Source organism: Apium graveolens, chromosome 6 (genome assembly GCF_009905375.1).
Source record: "Apium graveolens cultivar Ventura chromosome 6, ASM990537v1, whole genome shotgun sequence".
Lineage (NCBI taxonomy): Eukaryota > Viridiplantae > Streptophyta > Magnoliopsida > Apiales > Apiaceae > Apium > Apium graveolens.
In genome coordinates this window covers 179,213,853-179,230,797 of record NC_133652.1, presented here as the reverse complement: position 1 = coordinate 179,230,797, position 16,945 = coordinate 179,213,853, and the positions used below count along the sequence as shown (strand labels likewise).

The following is a 16,945-nucleotide window of genomic DNA, read 5'->3' as shown; positions in this document are numbered from 1 at the left end:
CTTCTGTGTCACTAGGTAGTGTACCAGGCTGACGATTTAGCAAGGCATTGTCAATTTGCCCAATTTGATTTTCCAAGGTCTTGATAGAAATAACTTGACTCTTGCACATAAGCTTCAACTCCTCTAGTTCATATTTTTCAATAGCTTGTTACAGCTGGAGTTGCTGTTTTCGTGCATATTACGGTTGCTAAAAACTAGGGGGTTGTACTGCTTAGCTGGATACTGCTGATAAGGCTGTTGAACCGCATTTTGAGCGTTGCTCCAACTGAAATTAGGATGATTGCGGTTGTTAGGATGATAAGTGGCAGGCACGGGATGCTGCGAACGCTAAAGGTTGCTCACGAACTGAGCTGATTCATTAGAAATGGCGCACTGATCAGTCTCATGGGCACCAGCGCAAAGCTCACATACACTAGAAATTTGATTAACCCCATAATTAGCCTAAGTGTCCACCTTCATTGTCAAAACCTTAAGTTGGGATGCTATAGCAGTTGTTGCATCCAACTCCAGAATTCCTTCTACTTTTCCCTGAGTCGGTCTTTGGGATGGATTCTAGTATTTATTAGCAGCCATCAGTTCAATTAATTCATAAGTTTCATCATAGCTCTTAGCCCACAAGGCTCCTCCTGATGCTGCATCAAGCATGGGTCTAGAAGTAGCACCCAATCCATTATAGAAATAGTTAATAATCATCCAATCATGCATGCCATGGTGTGGGCACTTCCTTAGCATCTCCTTATATCGATCCCAAGCCTCAGACAGAGATTCTCCAATTTGCTAAGCAAACTGAGTAAGAGCATTCCTGATTGCAGCAGTCTTCGCCATAGGGAAGAATTTAGTGAGAAACTTTTGAGCAAGATCTTCCCAAGTGGTGATAGACCCTGCTGGTAGAGAATATAACCAGCACTTAGCTTTGTGGAAGAGTCGCAGCTTGATAGCATCTTCAGTCACATCATTGAACTTGAACGTGTCACAGATCTTGATGAAATCCCTGATGTGCATGTTGGGGTCTTCACTAGGAGAACCCCCAAACTTAACTGAATTCTCTATCATCTGAATCGTGTTTGACTTGATCTCGAAACTATTAGCCCTGATGGCTGGCCTGATGATGCTCGACTGAATGTCATTGATCTTAGGCTAAGAATAGTCCATCAAAGCCTTAGGATTTTCTGCTTGATCTCCCATCACTACTAAAAATGGTTATATGACTTTCTCTTCTTCTTCTACCTTCTTTTCTTCTTCAAAAACTTCCTTTTGAACCACCACAACTTCTTCCTCGGCTTTATCCAATGTTCTCTTACGAGTACACGAACGCGTATTCATACACCTTCGCTAGAGTACTTGAAATAAGACAAGGAAATAGATAAGTAACAATGTCTGAGTCAATGAACTTTAACGACCACTGATGGAAAATACATAAACTAAAAATTAACACTGCAGTCCCCGGCAGCGGCGCCAAAAACTTGTTAGTCGCTAAACACGTGCTAAATTACATGCAAGTATACAAGTTCGCAAGTAGTATAAGATATAAATCAGATTCATTCCCACAAAGACTGGCTTTGGTTAACTAATTAATTTATGCACTTAAGAAACAATGTATGGTTATTATTCAATGCTAAGACGATAACAAATTGAGGTTGTTTATAACTAAGAATTAAACTAACAATTATAACTAAGAGAATAATAATGATTGAATTAATATATATGACAAACATGGGATTCTAACTTCATTAAATACTTCATTCAATAGCATTATTGTTCTTAACCTTAGCATGCAATGGTGATGACACTAATCAGATAACACGGAACTGCTAAACGCCAACTTTGGTTGCACGAATAACATACTATCAGACATTCACAAAAGAGACATAAGCTGAATATACACCAATTATATTGAGACCTTATATGTCTATAGAATTTGACAACATAACGATTTAAGCACAAGGTATCTATCATGATTACACAGGGCAAGTAAGATGGTTAAAATTACCTACGATTCATGCATAACAAATATATGAACCTATACTAGCATGACAAGTTCTAAATCCTTAAATTCACTGTCGCTTTATTAAAGATTAACACGCTATCTTATACTTTCACGACGCTAATAAGACGAATACGTACAACCAATACTAGGTTATCATACAATCACCACATACTAAGGCATAACAATAAATTAACTAAAGAAATCCATAAATAAATCCGTTAGAACCCCATGATAACGATTAGCCCATAATCGAACTCATCATCAACATGGGTTTCGATGAAGGCATGGTATAACAAACGTATTCTTTATACTTAAATAACAAAACCAAGTACGAAACAAGAGTAAGGTTCACAAATAAGAAAACTAGCATCCAAGTTACAACTTAGAACAAAGATTCATAAGTAAAAACAAGATCTTCTTCGTCTTTGTTGAATCCGTGCTAAAATGGTCTTCTTACTGCTTTCCTTGCGCTCTAGTACGTCTCCCTGTTGAAAACATCCTTTATTTGAATATATATAGCAGCCCCATGCAATCCAGAAATCCTCCAATTGTAATTATAATAGAATCAGGATTCTTTGAATTCGCACCGCGCGGCCGCGCGCTATCACAAAGTGGGCGCGCTGCCTTTCTGACATCCTGGCGTGGCCGCGCGCTTGAGTAGCGCGGGCACGCCGTACCTCTGGATAAACTTCAGATTTCTGATTTTCTTTGCTGCTTCGAGTCGGCTTTCCACGAGCTTTTATTCCAACACCATATTGACACCAAATTAGCACCAAAACAATGCTAATTCACCTGATTACCTAGATAATGCCTGAAATGCAAAAACACTAGAAAACAAATTAAAACACTTAACAACTTGAGTACAAATGCATCAATTCAAAGCTTAATAGAGCATTATAAAGTGTCATAAATGCCACTCAACAGTTGTCTAGATATATATGCAATAACTTTATTGTGATGCATCCACACACATCTTATTCCCTTATAAGAAGTACCACTACAGACTATAAACTCTCCTTGATCATCTCGAAGTGATAAAACAGGTGCCATGATTAATCTCTTTTTCAATTCCTAAAAACTTCCTTCACACTTATTAATTTCATCAAAACTTTTCACTTTTCCTAGTAAGCTTCGTCAAAGGTGTTGCAATCTTCAAGAAATATTGAACAATTTTTCGATAATATCCCCTAATCCCAAGAAACTTCTCACTTATGTTGGTATTTTGGCCTTTCCCAATTCATAACATCTTCGATCTTTGTGGGTCCACTTTGATCCCTTCATTACTTACTACGTGTCCTAAGAATTGAACTTCTTGTAATCACAACTCACACTTTGAAAGCTTAGCATACAACTTCTTTCTTCTCAGAACCCCCAAAACTGTCATTAAATACTTTTCATGGTCCTCCGTTGACTTCAAGTAACACAAATACAACTTATCCAGATACTCTTTAAAGATTCTGTCCATCAAGTTTAAATGTTACCAGTATATTGGTCAATCTAAATGACATTACTCGAATTTCATAACAACCGTACTTAGTTCTGAAAACGATCTTTGATATGTCCATAGGTTCAATCTTTAATTGATAACACCCAAATCTTAAATCAATCTTAGAAAATACTTTGCATCTTTCAACTGATCAGACAACAGATACTTGCTCTTGATAGTAAACTTGTTAAGCTTCCGCTGATCGACACATAATCTTATGCTTATATCTTTCTTATTAACAATTAATACTGGTGCACCCCATGGGGTACATTAGGTCTAATTGCTTCTTCTTCTAACAACTCTTGCAATGGCTTTGCTAATTCCTTTATCTCAACTGGCGCCATTCTGTACGGGGCCTTGGACAATGGTTTTATTTCAGGTGCTAAGTCGATCGTGAACTTAATTTCTCTATTTGGAAGAAGTCCTGGTAACTTGTCTGGAAATACGACTTGAAACTCATTGATTATTATAAAATCTTCAAATTTTGCTGGCTCCTGACTTCTATTTATCACATATTCACTATAGTGCTCATATATTTTCCATGGTAACCTTTTAGTTTGAATCATTGTTAGAACTTCTTTACTTTCCTTCGACCTCTAACCATTATCATATTCTCAATCTAGCATCTTTAGAATTATCTTGTTATCATGATAGTCTATCTGAGCATTACGCTTCAATAGTCAGTTCAATACCTAGAAAAATGTCAAGTTCTCCTGTCTTAAATGGTATCAATTCATCACAAACTCATTGCCAGAAATCTCAATTTTCACCATTAGTACTCTCTTGTTTAATATTTATATGTTTTTTATTTGTTAATTTTATAGCCATGATCTCATTTAATAATTCCACAGGGTAATTCAACTTATCGACAAAACCTTGAGAAATAAACAATCAAGTTGCTCTCACATCTACCAATACTTTAACACATAAGGGTATTTACAATACTCAATCCTGTCGTCATATCCGTATCCCCCCTTAAAAGGATTATGTCCTCAAAATTTAATCTAAACAAATAGAATGGGGATATTTCTCCCGCAATTCACTTTCTAATTTCCAAGCTGACTCTTCTATCCTGTGATTTCTCCACAAAACTCTAACTAGAGGCACCACTTTATTTCTAAGCACTTTTTCTTTACGATCTAGAATTTATACTGGATGCTCCACATATGATAGATCTCGTTGAATTTCCATGGGTCCTAGCTCAATCACATGACTAGCATCAGCCTTATACTTCTTCAGAAGAGAAACGTGAAACACGTTATGAAGATGTTGCATTCGCGGAGGTAACGCTAACTTATATGCTACTTTTCCAATTTTCCTTAGCACTTCGAATGGTCCAGTATATTTAGGACTCAGCTTTCCATTCTTCCCGAATCTGGATAGACCTTTCCATGGAGGGATCTTTAACAATACTTTGATTACGGGTGCGAACATCACATCCTTATTTGTTTTGATCTACATCTTTCTTCCATCGATCTTGAGCAACAATCAGCCTTTTACGAATCACATCCATTTTCTCTTTCATCTATTGCATCAACTATGGGCTAATAATTTACATTCGCCAACTTCATCACAGTAGGTAGGGGATCTGCACTTTCTTCCATACAATGTCTCGTAAGACGACATGTCGATAACTGCGTGATAACTATTATTATAAGAGAATTCAATCAAAGGAAAAAGGTCATTACAATTACCTTTGAAATCCATGCGGATGATATGTCGTACTCATTTTTCAATTTAGCTTCCAAATGATCATGAAATTGTCTCCAAGTTCTCGAGTTAAATTTCGGATCTCTACTGGATACGATAGACACTGGAACTCCGTGACGCATCACGATTTCATCCACATACATCTTAACTAAAATTTTCCAATGAGAATCTTTCACTGATATGCAAGAAACGCATTGAGTTTGTCAATCGATCAATTATTACCAATATTGCGTCATGATTATACTTAGTCTTTGGTTATCTTACCACAAAATTCATCGCGATAAGCTCCCATTTCCGTTCAGGTATGTCTAGTGGTTGAAGCAATCCACTCGGTCGATGATGTTCCACTTTTACTTTTCAGCACATATAGCATTTACTTATCCATTTCACAATCTTCTTTTTTTTATTTGACCACCAATAACTTTCTTTTAAGTCCTTTTACATTTTTGTACTTCCATGGTGAATCGATAATCTTGAGTTATGCGCTTCATGAAGAATCTCGTGTTTCAATTCCATAACACTAAAAATTTCAGATACACGAGCAACTTGGTATATTCCTTTATTATCCTTTTAAGTCTTAATTTCTTTTCCAAACAACTTATCCTTCTCGCGGTTCATCATTTATTCTTGATGACGTCGAATCTTTTCTAAAATTTTCGGCTGAAAAGTCATTGCATACATTACCTCACTTCCCATTTCTGGAATTCACACTTCTATTTCCAACTTCCCAAAATCCTTGATTAATTCCTCAAATGAAGTCGGAACACATTCAACCCTTCTTTATGGCTTAGGGCATCTGCTACAACATTCCTTTCCAGGAGGATAACTGATAATACCTTCGTAATCTTTGATCAATTCAAACCATCTCCTTCTCCACATAGTCAATTGTTTCTACGTAATAATATACTTTAAGCTTTTGTGGTCCGTATAAATCTCACACTTTACACCATACGAATAATGCCTCCAAATCTTAAGGGCAAATATAATCGTTGTTAATTCTAGATCATGCGTAAGATATTTCTGCTCGTGTGGCTTTAATTTACTTATCACAGATACTATCACTTTCCCGTGTTGCATCAACACACAACCTAGCCCTTTATACAAAGGATCGTTGTAGATCACAAACTTACCTTTTCGTCAGGTGAAACCTACACTGATGCGGTTACCAACCTTTTTTTAACTTTTGAAAGCTTCCTTCGCACTTATCCATCCAAACAAACTTTTCATTCTTCCTTGTCAACTTAGTCAATGGGACATCAATCTTAGAAAAATCTTGTACAAATCTCCTGTAATACCCTGTTAATCCAAGAGAACGTATGGCTTCTATAGGAGTCTTAGGCCTATCCCAATTCGTCACAGCTTCTATTTTGGCTGGATCTACTTTTAATACCTTCACTGTTAACTACATGTCCAAGAAATTGAACTTCCTTTAACCAACACTCACGCTTTGAAACTTTGCATATAACTTCTTTTTCCTCAAAATCTCCAAAGAAATCCTCAAATGTTCCATGTATTCTTCCTCTATCTTGGAGTATATCAAGATATCGTCAATAAATAATACGATCATGAACTTATCCAAATATTCCTTGAATACTCTATTCCTGAGATCCATAAATACAGCTAGTGCATTTGTCAATCCAAATGCCATTGCAAGAACTCATAGCATCCATATCTTGTTCAAAATGCCGTCTTGGGTATATCGTCCGCTTAATCTTCAGTTGATGATACCCAGATCTTAAGTCAATATTTGATAAAAACAAGTAGCTCCTTCCAATTTATCAAAGCAAGTCATCGATTCGCGGTAGAGGATACTTATTATTATTCCTCAACTCATTCAATTAGCGATAATTGATACACAGCCTCATACTTTCATCTTTCTTATTTAAAAATACCACCGGTAGAGGAGCACTAAGACAGAGTCTGCAGCTGGTAGAGGAGGACGGCACCCTAGCGAAAGTTGAATTATCTTATTGGTAGTACGTGTTAGCTCTCTTGTTCTTAGACCGGAGGAGGAGGTAAGACATGAGCAGTAGTAGTACGCGTGCGAGTCATAGTAGTTTTCTAGTTTCGAATGTTGATTGTAGCTTTTGTCTAAGCCAAATCTTAGTGTTGGAAGTAGTGTCGATCCCCTCCACCCCCTTTTTCATTACATAGGAAATTAAGACCAGGAAAGAAGGCATTTTACTGCATTTGAAGGTCACTAGTTACATTGACATGATAGGGCTTAAGCTGGACTTGTTGCTGAAAAGAAAGGGTCATCGAGATGATCAACCTATGAAGAGCTGTAGCAAGTGAGTATACGAACGATAGAAGCTAGCTAGCAACTCTATATAGCTTATCTACTATTTCTATAAGACCGTAGGCAAGTAAGAAAAGGTGCATAAGAGAAGAAAGAATAGAGATAACAAGACTGATAAAAAGAGTGAGGCTTCACCGATTGAGAATAAAGAAGAGTTAAAGAAGAGCTGTAGATAAGCTTCAGCAAATCACTTTTCAAAATCTGAGCTATGCCTGGAAGCTCTAAGCAAGTGAGTCACCCGGGAAGGTATACTATGCCTGGAAGCTCTAAGCAAGTGAGTCACCCGGGAAGGTATACGAGCGATATATGCAGTAGCTGTAGCTAGTTAGTCTTTCGGGGGTATGGCAAGATACTCGACCAGGTAATCACTCTTTTATATGCATCAACAAAAGCCGTAACAATGAAGCTTGAATGTCAGTCGAGTGACTTTCCACCAAAGGCTAAAGTAAAGTAAACTACACTCCACCAACTCATTCCGTAGTAGTCACTGGCATCCTATCTTTTCCTTACCGCTCTGTGGGTTGTTTAGGGCGAGCCAATAGCATTCCCTCTTCTTCTTGTTTAGTTAAAGGTCGTCCCTAGTCCGTCTATATATCATGTAATGATTAGTCAATCTGGTGTAACAGACTCCACTAACTAGAAGGCTTAGAATCACCACATTCATCATCAACGAGAGTTCAAGCGTCGAATAGGCCCATTTTTTGATCCGGTGAATGACATAGCTTAGCTTTCTATATGATAATTCTAGCCCGCCACCTTCCTGGTAGGGCATCTCCTCTTTGACTCCTCTGATCCTGTACCTAAGGACTCTGTTTTCCTTTTCCATGAACTTCCTCATATCTTATAGGTAATAGAGTCTCAAAGCAGGGTCCCCCAATGACATCCTTCTTGTCTACTCACTTTTGGTACTAGTACACCTTTGCGTGGTTTCTGTCTTCACTTTATGGCAATTCTCTCAATCTCTGATAAGTTAGCTAAAGGAAGAAAACTAGAATAGTTTCTAAGTGAGTAGCTTTCTTTCAGAAAGACCGGAACCTAACCTGTTGGCTCTGTTACCCATAAACAAGTTACTGGAGATCCTTTGGGCGGGAATAGGCGTAGGAACAGACTTCACCATGTAGTGGTCATTTTTCCTAGATGGGTTTCCTTACATTAATAATAGGTGGTGACTAATGCCTACGATCGAGAGTCTGATTATCGTGATAGAAAGGAAGAGCCAGATGGAGATATAGTGCCTAGCGTAGAACCTGCTGCCCCATGATCACCAATAGCAAGTTCCATGGCTAATAGTTCGTAAGCTAGCAATAGGAGCAGAAGAGCCTAAAGCTGTTAATCCTGTTCCAGTACGTAGACTTTATTCTTACTATGATTATGCTGTTAATAAAGCAGGACGAGCAGCAGTTAAAGACACGGGAGCAGCTCCAGGTCCAGTAGTAGATCCAGCAGTTGTTGACCCAATAGATTATGCTTCATTACCCGAATGTTGTAGTGGATTCCGTGCAATTCGAGATATGAGCGCATTGCACGGAACCCACTACCTATCTACAGTCAATCTTTCTTCTGGGTGACATTCTCTATAGACTCAAGTCTTCTATCGTTCGTATACCGTATATAGGTTACGTAGTATCTCGACTGTAAGGTTCTGAAAGAGACTCGACTGGAAGGTTCTGAAAGAGACTCGACTGGAAGGAGAGGAGAGGAGAGGTCTACTCACTCGCTTTCAGGAATAGCACTTCTTCGCCCAATACTACTTCTGAGAACCATTCTTCAACTAGCTCCGGCAATGATAGCTCTAACCATTCTTCCTCCAGCCGAGCCACTACTTGCGTGTGTGTAATTAATGGCAGTTTTTTTATTACGGAGCTATTCTCTTTCTTGGATTTTATTATAGTAGAGAGCGGTAAGTTAGTGTTGCTCTAAGGAAGTGGTAGCTGTTCCAGTACACAAACAAGGTGGGTTGGGGTTTAGGAGGTATTTTGAGCGCATGCTTGTTGCTTTAATAGAGAAAGGGCTTGGCATTTCACTCTTTGTTGTGGGGTTGTCACGGATTGGCCGGCCATACGGATAGGGAAGTCCAAGGAGCTTTTTATTTGTGGAGGTTTCACATCACACTAATCATTCCATTCCTTCCGGATAACCTAAAAGGTGCAGGCCTACTTAAGAGAGGGCCCTTTCTTAAATCTTAAAAATAGGGCTCTATTCCGATGTATACGATGGGATATATAATAAGAAGAAAACTGGTTCTTCTCTTGAGCCTATTTTGTTTTATTGATCTTGCCACTTAGAACTGGTAGGTAGGCCTGTCTTTCTCTGGATCCCGCTGAGCTGAAAGACATGAGACATACATAAAAAAGAGTTTCAACCAGACCGGGCTCTCGAAAGCTCATGTGACCGGAGGTGGGAAGATATGGGCTGGAAAAGCATGTTAATAATCACCGCAGGCCCTTATGCCCCGAGTGCTCAGCTTTGCCCCAGAAATGGAACTAACTGGAGGGTCGGTATGCGAAGAGAGGTCTCCCTTGTAACAGGAGTGAAGAATGACCCGACCCGGCCACAAGAAGACAGGCAGAGTGGCGGGGCAATGGTACCAGACGTTAAGGAGAGAGAAGTGAGTTGGTCTCGATGAGAGCCCGGGCGAGTCTCGTGTGTGATAGTCTAACCCGGATGAAGGATATAGTTCCCCTCCTGGTCTGGATTAGGGTTCCAAACCAGCCCTCTCCCTTAAAGCCCCAGAGCTCTAGGTCTACTTCTACCTAGATACATACAGCTTGCTTTACCACCATTCAGAGCCTTTTCTGATAGAGGGAAGTGAGAAAGAATTTTCTTTTCGGATCGCCTAATTCAATAGCTCAAAAAAAAATAGGTGGAGTTCGCCCTTTAAAGCATAGTTAAGTGTTGGGGGGGTTGTTCAGCGAACGGGAAGCAAAGTATCCATACCAACATTGAAGGCTTCGAAGCTATCCAGAAGATATCCTTAATCTATAGGGTGCTAGCGCTTGACTAATAGAATAGAAAGTATAGGCTCTTCTTCTGTTTTACGAATCTAACTAATCTATACTACTACTAACTATTATAGTCAGACTAGGTCTTCTAGAGTGAACTAGCATAGTAGAGTTTCTATATTTTGTGCTACTAGAACCATAAGCCGCACTATACTATACTTTACTGAACCTCCTTACGCCGGTTCAAGTTCTTATAAGGCAATAAGAGAGGACTGACGCGTCAGCTTCGAGGGCGCCTTTTCTTTAAGCATTTATTTCTCCATCTAAGGTCAGGGAGGAACCTGAGGGAAAAACCGCTTTCTTACCAATTAGAAGGAATAAAGAGGGAGCCGCTTGTCCCGGGAAACGAAGTACGCTTTGGTGAGCGAGAAGCAGCCAGGTATAGGAGAAGGGGCGGTTGGCTTAGGAAAGAGAGTACATAGTTCCACTTGGTGAATAGTGCCTCGGCTCGGTTGAGTCATTTTGTTCGCTCGGCTCGCAGCGGACTTGTTCTAGTGGAAAGACATTTCTCTCTGGGAAAAAAACATAAAATTTGTTCGCTAGAGCTCATCACTGAAGAATGGTGGCTTTACTTTTTGGAATTAGAGAAGAACTTCTTCGCGCGGGCGGCGTACGTACAAGGCTGTTCGGACTCCCTCCCTCTTGTATGAGGTGTGTTGCCATCGTCTCTTTCCCGCCAGGTTACGCGGCATGGATTCGTCGATTGACGAATCGGATCTTGGCGCGCTGTCCCGCCGACGAACCAGTCTAGAAGTAGAAAGGGAAGGCAATAGAAAGAGGTCTCCCTTCCTCCCTCTGTTTGTCTTCTTCTCGCCGCTTTTATCGTCCATCCTGCCCTGCGCCGCTTACAGATTCAGTTGCAGGTATCTAAGCATCCATTAGTTAAGGGGGTTGGGGCGCGAAGCGCAAACCGCTCTTTGATCTCCCGGTGAGTTGGACGAGAACGAGACACAGGGGGTTATCTATGAAGCATTGGAATTGCCCCTTTCTGTTGGAATAGTTGAAAGTCCTCTTCTTAGGGGATTTTCTTTTTTCTTATCAACATAGAGTTGGAACTTGGCCGTGTAAGTTGCGAGTGGACCAGTGTGAAGCTTGAGTTTCGTTGCCGGCCAGAGCTCCTAGCCGACGACCGGCTACCCCTTTCGAGCTCAGCTGACCCCTTCTTGATTCAGTTTTTTCCCTATTTGAGATAGATGAATCAACGGAACTTTGATCCCCGGTTCCCGCTTGGTCAATTCCTGGAAGGCCCCTATTAATGTAATGATTGAACAATAAAAGTGCGTTTGCCGCGACTACGAGCTGCCAGCGCGCCTTTCTTTGAGTCGCCCACGCTCGGGGTCGAGAACTGGTTCAAAAGTAGAAGGTGGTCCAAAAAACGAGCTAACGCGAGTTTTCGAACGACGCTTTTCCCGTTTTTGAACATCACTGAGGGTGAAGGGGAGCGGACAGCGAGTTGGAAGACGCTGCAGAACCGCGTGATTGATCCATCTGCGCTATTCCCTAATTGAAGAAAGTTGGAAAGCCTTCAGAGCCTCAGCCCCTACCATTCTATTTAAAAAAATGAAAGCTGACTAGCAATCGCGCGTTTTTCTTATTAGCGGATGTTAATAATGAAAGACAGAACATATATTAGAAGGCAATCCCCGGGGAATTCCTATCGATTTCCGATGGATAACAATCCATCTTTCCCGCTTTCGCTCTTTCTCCCAATCAGTCGCGGGGGTTCCGGGCATGAGAACGCAAGTGCCGGAATCAAACAAAAGGTCCGAACGTCCGAGGACGAAAGAAAAAATGCTCCGCGGGGAACTCGTTTCATGTCGGCGTATTCGTGCCGGTTAGACGTCGGCCATGAAATCCATCACTATACCGAGCAGATCACGGGCATTCACATCTCGGTCAAAGGGAACTGTGCGCGATTCTCTCGTGAATCGCCTTCAGCAAGGTATGGCACTCAGGGTCTGAACCCGGGGATAAATCTTTCTTCATAGATACAAGACATTCGTTGCTGCTCTAAAAAAGATCTTCTCCCGTGGGCGTTAGCGGACGTTTTTCATTCTTCACCCGGTCCTTAGTAGCGTTGACAAAGGTAACCGGAGGTTTACTTTAGAAACGCGCTAAACAGGCCTATAGGTTCGCCTTTCTAATAGAAGAAGTATATATAATAAGCCGGATCGTCTGAAGCATGAACAGAATAGCCTTTGTTCCGAAGGCCTAGCGAGTTAAGCGAGTTCTTTCTTTTTTTTTTTTTTTTTTTTTAAAGGCGGCCCTTTTCTTTCCCCGGACCGATGACTCGCTTGTTCAGTACTGCTAACTATTATAGGGGGATGTCGTCCCCTCGGGACTACCAGTCAGTAGCTTCGGTTGTTGAATCTCGTGCAAGTTAGGTTGTGGTTGTATTGGCTGCAAGCGGAACGTAGGCGCTTTAGGTGTGTATTGACCATGCACTCTCGCGTCGTGTAATGTCGTATGTATTGTATGATAGAGGTGGTGCGGTGATTGACCTCAATGCTAATGGTTATCCCCAAGGTTCAACGAATGGAGCTATGATCGTACCCAGATAGAGATGATGGTCTTCCTCTGATGTCTCCAAGTCGGCCATAATAGAATAGATAGGCGAAGCGGCCAATAGCAGTCTGTTCTCGCCTATCGATAGATAGCAGGTTGCTTCCAAGCTCAAACCATTTGAAACGGAATTGCTACTTTTTTATTGTTATTGATAGAGTGGTATTCTCCGCCCCTGTAAAATAAAAGAAAGTAGAGGGGGAGAACTGGAAGAGAGAAGGAAAAAGAGCAAAGGATTTACAAGTATAATGGGAGAAGAATGGCTGACACGTTGACTGCCTTCGAGACTCTAAAATAGAAGCCAAGCGGTCTAACCCCCGGGGCGGGCCCCAACCGAAAGGCGCTAGACGGACTAACGGCAAGCGAGATAAAGAAAGCAGCTGGCCCTATATGTAAAACCTTGCCGCGGGAGAGTCTTTCTCCAATGAGAATAAAGAAAGTTTTTGGGCAAGACAAGAAAGGAACTCGCCCTTATCCACCAAGGGAGAAGAGCTGATTGCTGGCGATGACTTGGTGAAGGGAATCTATGAGAGAAGGTTCTCGAACCGGGTTCCGGCCGAATAGAGCGCGGAGCCGACGAGTTCAGTCGAACAACGTAACGAGTCTAAGGGCGGGATCGAGCTAAAAAAGAAAAGAAAAGGGCGTAGGCTTAATAGTTAAGGCAGACCCCCCTGCTGATAGATATGAGATCAATGACTTAAAAGAAAAGACAGATGTCGAGAGAAACTGTTAGACTTCTTTATTGCGTTGCGAAGAGAGATCGAAGACGAAGATTTTCTGACGCAGTGCGGGCACTGGATGGAAAAGAAAGAGAAGGGAACAACCTACCGGAAGGGCATACCTCAAGGAGCACCAATCTCCCCCGGCAAACATCTATCTGCACGAAGCCGACCTATGGATAGAAATAAAGATGCAGGAAAGGAAAATGAAATCTAAAAGAGAAATATGCTTTGGGAGTGTGAGATAGGCGGACGGGGAGTACGCAGCCGAACAACCGCAGGGGCTTCCAGCAGTGATAGCTGAACTAACCAGATGGGCCGCCCTGGAACTTACATTGAAATCGGAAATCAACGTCGGATCCCGGCTATCCGAAAAACGCAGACTGAAGCGGAGGATCACAAAATGCAACACAACAAGGGGCGAACCAAACGCTTGCGCGAAGGAAGAAGCTAATCAATCAGAATGGAGACAGGGAGGAGAGGCGAAAGATCTATTTTCGAGCTTGCAAGCAGCAAGCAACAACGGCTAAAAAGCCGTTGCGCGCTAGCTTGTAGTTTAGGGGTATAGTAGGGGTGCCCCTTTCTAAAACTGTTCTCTAATATAAGTATAAGGAAGGGAAGCTTTTTGGAACCCTAGTTTCCCCAGCCTATACCTTACTAATCAAAAGGGGCTTCCGTTTTTCAGCTGCATTGCACTGCCGCATAAACAACGGATCCGCCGGGCTGGATGAGCAACCTTCTCTGGAAAGGAATAGTGAAAAGCCATGTCACTTGGAACTGGTTGCTTACTTACTTTTAGTAAGACCCCCTTTTTGGTAAGAAAAATTAGATTATTATTAGATAGGCATGGTTGTTTACAAGAGCTAGCTTCTAGATGTTCTTCGCCTGAACATACATATAGAAGAAGCAACCTTCTATCTGGCCTCTGTACCAGTACAGTAGTGGAGTGGCTTGCTACTTTCAATCAGAAAAGGAAGATTGAGCAAGGCAAAGGAGAAAGAAGTTGTCCTCTCTTCTCTGGTAACCCGCCGCCGCATATGTAGAAAAAGAGGGAGCGGGGAAGGAAGAACAGCCGTTTTACTTTGGCACATGAGGTGGCGGGTTTGGCTAGGTAACATAATGGAAATGTATCGGACTGCAAATCCTGGAATGACGGTTCGACCCCGTCCTTGGCCTCGAGGAGCGGTGAGCAGCACGGAACTTGAATCAATCAAATGGTAGGGCTTTCCTTTGTTATAAATCCACAGAAAACATTCTGGAACTTCCAAACCAAAGAAATGCAACATCAACACGAGAAGTCGCTTTTTACGTTACGCTTTCATTTTAATAATATAATGAAATGAATTCGGTAAGGGTAGAATACGCCCTATGGTCGATCGAAGGTCCTGTGCCATTTGAACTCAAATATATCTTACCTTAAATCCACCTTTGTCTAGCCAGCTCATAACAAAATGTTAGGCCGGCTGACACAACCGAATTGGTTGAGGAAAAGGAAACCCGCACTCCCGCCCCCAAAGCGGAGACCGAAGAACCGCCAGGTTGTCGAGGACACGTCTGAAGAGGAGGCGGGCGCCCTCTAAGTTTACCGCCCTACCCACTAATGGACTATGTATGAGGGGGGCAGGCGAACGGGAACCGACCGAAAACCCGAACCGCTTGACTGCCCCCTTCATACTCGATTCGTTAGGGTTGGGGATGGATATGGAACCAATCAGAAGTGCAAATCGCGCAAGCGAAGCCGGGAAACGGACCGCAGCGCAACGACTAGGACTCGTGTCGGAGGAGTTTTGAGCGGGAGCTACCACTCATGCAGCGGGGCAAGGACCCGCAACTCTCGAAGGGGCCACCAACCGCCCGAATCACTGTAGCAACCCCCCCTTTACTCAACGGATAGCGCTTATTCTCTTTCAATCAACAAAAAGAGAAATGGGGGAGAAAGAAAAGAAAGAGAGAAAGAGGTCTTTATTGAAGAGGCTTTGCACCTGAAATAGGACTAATGCAGATCCAGAAGGCTGGGTCTGGGCTTTCGAAAAGATGAAGATGCAAGGGGTAAAGATAAAGTCTTTTGAACAACCAACCTGGCATAAGGATTCTAGCTCACCCACTTAAAGCAGATGGAGATTCCCGGACGGGGAAAAGCGGCACTCGGCATCTATCTATTAAACAACACCAAGAACAAAGCCATACCATGCCCTCGGGAGAAAGTAGTGATGATTGCCATGAATGCTGCCCTCGAGGACGTGTACAAGAAGGTCTTTGCCGATTCCTATCAACATGGTGCACCTCTTAGTAGAGGGGTGTGAAAAGGCCGTGGAGACTTTGACCGAATGAATAGGGATCAATTGATATCAATTTTGATTGAGGAAGATAATCCAGGATGAACGCTTTTTTAATTCGCTATGCGCTGACTGGATGCGTACTCGCGCGATCAATCGATGGACGGGGGAATTGCGTGAATGACGAGACCGGCCTAACCTAAAGTCCTAAAGTAAAGGCTCTTCCCTCTCTTGATGGCGAATCTTGATTGACTGACACTAGAAACCGATTCGGAGAAAGAAGAAGCATGGCATAAGATAGGCGGCGGAAAAATTTCCGATAGCGAATTACTTGACTCGATGGATGGAGGGAGAGCCCTCCAACTCAAGCACGAAATAAATGTTGAGTCAACAATCAATCATCGAGAGGGGCACCAACCATCAAGCGAGATCGAGACCAGCCCATAGGGTTCCAAACCCGCGCTTCTTCAAATATCCCATATAACATAAAAGTAGGGGCTTCAAAGCTTTACTAACAAGCGAGAAACTTGACTTTGAGAAAGAAAAGGGGCGCGCTAACGAGGCCCCTTACTATAGACTCTAGATAGGGCGTTAGTGCTTGACTAATAACATATATAGTTTCCGCTTGATCGGAATTGATTCTATGATTGAATAGCATAAGTGCTACTTAGTAGTATAAACTCGGAGAGACAGACAGAGAGGGACTCTTTCATACCTGCTAACTCCTAGGATGAGAAGTAGGTCCCTTGTTTTTGGCAGGAAGAGTTCCAGCCTTTGTTGCCCCTCGGTAGAGTGAGTCTACTTAGCGAACTGGCAGGACGCGGAGATCGATTGATCAATATGAATCTCGAGAGCGGATGGTTGATCGCCGCCTCCTTGTTCTGGAGGCTCTCCGGCCGGGGAG

General features: G+C 42.2%; 1 non-coding gene across 1 annotated transcript; it reads left to right on the top strand.

The window, feature by feature from the left end:
- The first annotated feature begins 703 nt into the window (after positions 1–703).
- Positions 704–810, top strand: LOC141670207 (small nucleolar RNA R71). The gene has a single exon (XR_012554449.1). It is a non-coding gene; the product is annotated as a small nucleolar RNA R71 (small nucleolar RNA).
- The last annotated feature ends 16,135 nt before the right edge of the window (positions 811–16,945 follow it).